We start from the raw sequence: 7,803 nt of genomic DNA on the forward strand, positions 1-7,803 counted from the left end.
TTGCATGGAAGGAGGTATTCCTATAGTGAGAGGAGTTCTAGAAATGACCACATGTGCCAGATGGTATGAAGCGCTGTATAACTACAGTTACAGGCGTGGATCGCTAGCTGTAACACTCACGTTCAGATACTGCAATACTAAATGTGCTATAACCCATGGGAAAGATTGAATTTCCCAGTCACAAGAGACTACTGGTATGTAAATACAACATAAATAAGCCTGGCAGTTGTCGCACTACGTTCTCGAGACGTGAAGCTTTAAATGACAGCAAAACGCTTGTACTGGATCCAGGAATGTTGTGGTTTCATATTTATGTCAATGGGAAATCTCACCTTACCTTGAATGGGGTTTTTCTGTAATAAAAAAGTAATGATTTAGCACATTTCCACAAGGCCTTTATTCACACATTGCATATCTGGCCAGTGTATTGCATTTGTGTGCCAGAATTCAGAGTGGTTCCTAAACACAAGGAAAATGTATTGACAAGATTCATAGGTTTTTTATTTTCTCTTCTTGACTTCAAAATACTAAGGCCCCATGCACCCGGCAGATCCGCAAAACACTGACGGGGCATATGCATTCTGCAGATCGTTACGTCCTGCCCTCTATTAGAAATGCCTATTCTTGTCTGCAAAATGGACAAGAATAGAAGATGTTCTTGAACACGCATTAAAATGAGTCCACATCTGAACCGCAAAAAATGCAGGACCAAAACTAGAGTCGTGTGCATGAGGCCTAACTCTGTGAAGCGTGATTTAAGGCTAGCCATTCACAAAAGCTGTAGCTATGTATGGACCCTGAGCATGCATGAGTCCTGAGAAATCCACTGCCAGACACCTCAGGCAGCTTACACCCTTTCTCCCCCCCCCCCCCCCCCCCCATGCAAGAACAAAAGGATTGGGCACGTTTAAGTCCAATCCTTATCCGCCTTGACATCTGCCATTAGGCAGAGAGCCGTAAGGTCCTCCATACACATTAAATAGTTGGCCAATCACACCAAATTGAATGCTTTTGGTCTAGGTTTTATACACATGGAGCAGATATACTAAGACTGGAGTTACAATCCCTGTCTTAAAGGGGTTCTGCACTTTCATTTGATGATCTATCACAGGGGTCAGCAACCTTCGGCACTCCAGCTGTTGTGAAACTACAATTCCCAGCATGCTCCATCCATTACTATGGGAATTTTGAGAACAGCAGAGCAAGTATGCATGCTGGGAGTTGTAGTTTCACAACAGCTGGAGTGCCGGAGGTTGCCGAACCCTGATCTATCATCAGCTTCTGATCGGCAGGGGTCCTATACCCGGGATCCCCGCCGATCAGCTGTTTGAGAAGGCCGCGGCCTTCTCACTGTTTACCGCCGGCCCACTGACGTCACGACTAGTATCAACTAGCGTGGGCGTGGCTAAGCTCCATTCAAGTGAATAGAGCTTAGCCCCGCCCACGCTAGTTGAGACGTCAGTGGGCCAGTGGTAAACAGTGAGAAGGCCGCGCTGCTGCCTTCTCAAACAGCTGATCGGAGGGGGTCCTAGAGGATAGATCATCAGTTAAATGAAAGTGCAGAAACCCTTTAATATTAAGTCCATTGACTCAATCTCCCAAATGTATCGAGAGGCACAGGCATCCTTGCACCAGAAATTAAGATCTACACCAGATATGAGCTGGACAGATTTGAACTAGCATTTTCAGCTAGTTTCCTTTCATGTAAAGTCCCGTCCATAAATTTTTTGTGACATATAATAAATGTCCCACATGATCTTTTTGTTGCACTGACACACATTATTGCAGAATTATTTCAAAGAAGGAGGGATTACTATGGAAAAAAGAGATTACGTATCCTCAGGATGGGTTATCATCACATCAGTGGGGGGTCTCAGTCCCAACAACTCCACCAATCAGCTGCTTTAATGAGCCGCCACACTTACTGGAGCTCTGGTGAGCGCCGCGGACTTCCGGCAGTTTACCGAGCACAGCGCGTGCAGGGTCTCGTTGGGATTTCTTCATTGCTTGTGTATTTTTCAAATTTTGTGTTCCCTTTGAAACACAACATTTTTTCACACCCTAAGGGGCTCATGCACACGAACATGTGCCACCCGTTTCATGCATTGAATGCACGGGCACCATCCGTGTCACTGGCACAGACTGATGCAGACCCATTCAACCTGAATGGGTCCGTGATCCATCCTCACTACAAAAAAAAAATATAGAACATGTTCTATTTTTTGCAGTGTGGAGGAATAGACAGAAAACCCCATTCCGCACCTTCCGTATCAGTCATGGGATGCACAAACAGCCCGTGCCAGTATGTTTGCGGGCCGCAATACGGGCACCAGTCAACAATGGCTGTGTGCATAAGCCCTAACACAAAGCAATGGTCCTAATTGCTGCATTCAGCAAACCTCCCGGTATCAGTACAAATGCTTTTGCTGTGCATAGCAACCAATCACAATTCAGCTTTTCATTTTTGCACAACAGTTCAGAAGTGAAAGCTGAGCTCTGATTGGGTATGAGTAACAATGGCAGGTATACTGCTAGCTTAGGTTTTGCAAGCTAGTACATACATCATTTTAACCACCGATATATGAAGTGGCAGGAATTTGTTTTCTCACCCTTCTCTGTGCTTCATTATTCCCCCGAACCACCCCAGCTAATTTATATTGGACTTCTACTGATAATGCAGATCCATATTAGATAAAGTGGCTCCAAATGTGGATGTCTGTTCTATTACTGTCTCTACTAGTAAAAGTACTGGTTTGGTATTTTACTAAATGTTTTAAAAGTTAACATCTGCGTCTCCCGTGTATTTGCTGACACAGCATGTTTCCAGTCTATGCTGCAGCTGCTTTATGCTGTTACTACAGACGTCATATAAATGAAGCCGACATTTCCTGTGTTGTACAGAATCAACGTTTATTCTATATATAATTCAGATTCCGTTTTCAGGATGTACTGGTTTTGTAGCCATCCTAAGGGTCCATTCACACGTTCGTACGGATCCGCAGAAACACGGACACAGCAATGTGCGTTACGCCATTTTGGGGAACACACATCGCCGGCACTAATAGAATATGCCTATTCTTGTCCGCAATTGCGGAAAAGAATAGGACTGGTTCTATTTTTCCGGGAACGGAATTGCGGACCAGAAGTGCGGGTCCGCAATTCGTATCCGGGCATAGAATGAATGGGTCCGCAATTCTGTTCTGCAAAAATGCAGAACGAAATTGCGGACGTGTGAATGGACCTTAGGCCCCTTTGCAGACGAGCGTGTCGGATGCGTCCTGGTGCATTGCGGCAAACCCGCGTGAGTAGGTAAGCAATTGCAGTCAGTTTTGACTGTGATTGCGTTCCGATGTTCAGTTTTTATCGCGTGGGTGCAATGCGTTTTGCACGCGCGTGATAAAAAACTGACTGTGGTACCCAGACCCGAACTTCTTCACAGAAGTTCAGGTTTGGGTTAGTTGTAGTGTAGATTGTATTATTTTCCCTTATAACATGGTTATAAGGGAAAATCATAGCATTCTGTATTCAGAATGCTATTATTTTCCCTTATAACCATGTTATAAGGGAAAATAATAATGATAGGGTCCCCATCCCGATCGTCACCTAGCAACAGTGCGTGAACATCGCCGCATCCGCACTTGCTTGCGATTTTCACGCAGCTCCATTCACTTCTATGGGCCTGCGTTATGTGAAAAACACACAAAGAGGAGCATGCTGCGATTTTCACGGCAACACACAAGTGATGCGTGAAAATCACCGCTCATGTGCACAGCCCCATAGAAATTAATGGTCCGGATTCAGTGCGGGTGCAATGCGTTCCACCTCACGCATTGCACCCGCGCGGAAATCTCGCCCGTGTGTGAAAGGGGCCTTAAAGGGTTTCTATCACTTCGTATGCCATAATTAGCTCTCAGAACACTAGCGATCCGCTAGTGTCTGCTCAGGCCAACCATCCTAATATAAAAGAGCTTTTTGGGCAGTCGTTTGCTAAAAAAAATAACTTTTATAAATATGCTATGAGCCCTCTAGGTGCTATGTGGGCGTCATTAGCACCTAGAGGCTCCGTCTACCTTCATACACAGCCACCGCCCAGCGCGTCCCTCCAGCCCGCCCATCTCCTGCTGAATGCGATCTCAGCGTGTGACGCAACGGACGAATTCTCGCGCATTGCGCCGTGCGCGGCTGTATTCGGCGCATATGCGCAGAGAATGTCTGACCGCTTCCCTGCTCAAGACATCTCCACTGCGCCTGTTCCTTGGAGCACTATGACGTCATCGGCGCAGGCGCCAGTGGAGATGTCTGAGCAGGGAAGCGGTCAGACATTCTCTGCGCATGCGCCGAATACAGCCGCGCACGGCGCATGCGCGAGAATTCGTCCGTTGCGTCACACGGAGGATCGCATTCAGCAGGAGATGGGCGGGCTGGAGGGACGCGCTGGGCGGTGGCTGTGTATGAAGGTAGACGGAGCCTCTAGGTGCTAATGACGCCCACATAGCACCTAGAGGCTCATTAGCATATTTATAAAAGTTATTTTTTAGCAAAACGGCTGCCCAAAAAGCTCTTATATTAGGAAGGTTGGCCAGAGCAACACTAGCGGATCGCTAGTGTCGAGAGCTAATTATGGCATACGAAGTGATAGAAACCCTTTAAAGGGTGAATTTAGGACAGGGAAATTGTCCTCTGCACTCCAGCATATGTGCTCAGGTGCAGGGGCGGACTGGAAACTTAGTGGCCCTGGAAAAAAAATAAAAATACTAAAAGTGGCAGTTGGGTCTAAATTGATGGAAGGCAGTGCCAGCAATACCAATTACCACCCCAAAAGAGCCAAATCACATAATACTGCTAGCAGCACAAAATACATCCCCAAAAACTTCCACTGGCCAGCCATGAGGAGGGGCCCAGGTAGCCCTCTGGGCATCGGCCACCGGGAAATTTCCTGTAAGGTCTATGGCCAATCGCCCCTGTCAGGGTGTTATTATATTCAGAAGGAAAGTTTTATTACATTACTATTGAGTACTTCACTGAAAAAGGACAACCTCTGTTCTTCCTATGTCTAGACTAAGGATAGGAAATAGAGATGAGCAAATCCATTCGTACATCAACAAGATTTCTTCACCTGTGAGGGACTGACCCCACTGCTGAAGAAGATCCCTCTGCAGCTTGATTGACAGAGACATCTCGCACCTGCAGCACTGCTCCGAGTAGCGGCACAAGTGCAGACAGCTCCTGCTTGCACTTGCGCTGCTACTTGGAGCACCAGCTCAGACATGAGATTGTCAGGACCAGGCAAGATATCTGGTGCTGTCAATCAAGCAGCAGGGTGGAGCTTTGTCAACAGTGGGGACAGCCCCTCGCAGGTGAAGAACTTTTGTTGAATCGATTCGTTCATCCTTCTGGTCTTATGACATTCCATATTATGCATTGAAGTCTTAGAAACAATTTTTTATAGCAATATAAAGACTCATGCACACAACATTTTTTTTGCGGTCCGCAAAAACGGGTTCCGTAGTTCAGTGATCAGTGTCCGTTTTTTCTTCCGTGGGTCTTCCTTGATTTTTTGGAGGATCACGGACATGAAGGGAAAAGTCGTTTAGGTGTCCGCCTGCCGTGCGGAGCCAAACGATCCGTCCTGACTTACAATGCAAGTCAATGGGGATGGATCCGTTTGACGTTGACACAATATGGTGCAATTGCAAACGGATCCGTCCCACATTGACTTTCAATGTAAAGTCAGGAGTCCCTATTATACCATCGGATCGGAGTTTTCTCCAATCCGATGGTATATTTTAACTTGAAGCGTCCCCATCACCATGGAACGCCGCTATGTTAAAATATACCATCGGATTTGAGTATATCATGAAACTCAGATCCGACAGTATATTCTAACACAGAGGCGTTCCCATGGTGATGGGATGCTTCAAGTTAGTATATTCTAAGAACAGTGTACATGACTGCCCCCTGCTGCCTGGCAGTACCACGATCTCTTACAGGGGGCTTTGATCCGCACAATTAACCCCTCAGGTGCCGCACCTGAGGGGTTAATTGTGTGTATCATAGCCCCCTGTAAGAGATCGGGTGCTGCCAGGCAGGAGGGGGCAGACCCCCCTCCCTCCCCAGTTTTAAATTCATTGGTGGCCAGTGCGCCCCCCCCTCCTCCCCTGTATTTAATTCATTGGTGGCCAGTGCAAGCCTCCCCCACCCCCCCCCCCCCCCATCATTGGTGGCAGCGGAGAGTTCCGATCGGAGTCCCAGTTTAATCGCTGGGGCTCCGATCGGTAACCATGGAAACCAGGACGCTACAACAGTCCTGGCTGTCATGGTTACTTAGCGCAGGTAAGTATAATGCTTCTAAAATTGCTAAGTAACCATGACAGCCAGAACTGCAGTAGCGTCCTGGTTTCCATGGTTACCGATCGGAGCCCCAGCGATTAAACTGGGACTCCGATCGGAACTCTCCGCTGCCACCAATGATGGGGGGGGGGGTGGATTTTAATTAGGGGGGGGGGGGAGGCCGCACTGGCCACCAATGAATTAAATACAGGGGAGGGAGGGAGGCGGGCCGCACTGGCCACCAATGAGTGAAATACAGGGGGGGGGGGGGGCCGCACTGGCCACCAATGAGTGAAATACAGGGGAGGGAGGGGGGGGCCGCACTGGCCACCAATGAATTTAAAACTGGGGAGGAGGACGGGGGGGGGGGGGGGGGGGGGGGGGGGGGGGGGGGGGGGGGGGGGGGGGGGGGGGGGGGGGGGGGGGGGGGGGGGGGGGGGGGGGGGGGGGGGGGGGGGGGGGGGGGGGGGGGGGGGGGGGGGGGGGGGGGGGGGGGGGGGGGGGGGGGGGGGGGGGGGGGTGGGGGGGGGGGGGGGGGGGGGGGTGGGGGGGGGGGGGGGGGGTCTGCCCCTCTCTGCCTGGCAGCACCTGATCTCTTACAGGGAACTATGCCGCACCTGAGGGGTTAATTGTGTGGATCACAGCCCCCTGTAAGTGATCGGGTGCTGCCAGGCCGCAGGGGGCAGTCATGTACACAGTTCTTAGTATATTCTAACTTGAAGCGTCCCCATCACTATGGGAACGCCTCTGTGTTAGAATATACTGTCGGATCTGAGTTTTCACGAAGATCTAAAAAGCTTTTATGCAGACGGATCAGCGGATCCGTCTGTGTGAAAGTAGCCTACGGACGCGGATGACAATCTTGTGTGCATCAGTGTTTTTTCACGGATCCATTAACTTGAATGGATCCGTGAACGTTGTCCGTCAAAAAAAATAGGACAGGTCATATTTTTTTGACGGACAGGAAACACGGATGCAGAAGAAAAACGGTTGCAATTTCCAAGTTTTCAACGGACCCATTGAAAGTCAATGGGTCCGCAGAAAATCACGGAAACGGAACAACGGACACAGATGCACACAACGATCGTGTGCATGAGGCCAAAGACTGCGGATTACAGGTGCTGCCGCCCCACCGGGCAGCTACTGTGGATTTTCACAATGGAATCTGCACATAACTTGAACTTTGGTGCAGTTTTTGTTCAGAATTTTTATTTGCTAGGTTTATTAGAGCTAGGCATGTATACCAGAGTTAGGCCTCATGCACACGGCTGTTGCGTGCATTGGGGACTGCAACTTGCGGTCCCCAATGCACGGGCAACGTCAGTGTGGCAGCCGGGACGGATCGAGACCCATTCAACATGTTCTATTTTTTTGTGGTGCGGCGCCATGGACAGAAACACCAAATAAAAGGTTAGTATATAAAATGAGAATGCTCGGACTGGGAGAAATACTGTATGTGGGGTAAGTATCTGG

This window comes from Bufo bufo, chromosome 2, assembly GCF_905171765.1.
Source record: "Bufo bufo chromosome 2, aBufBuf1.1, whole genome shotgun sequence".
Taxonomy (NCBI): Eukaryota; Metazoa; Chordata; class Amphibia; order Anura; family Bufonidae; genus Bufo; species Bufo bufo.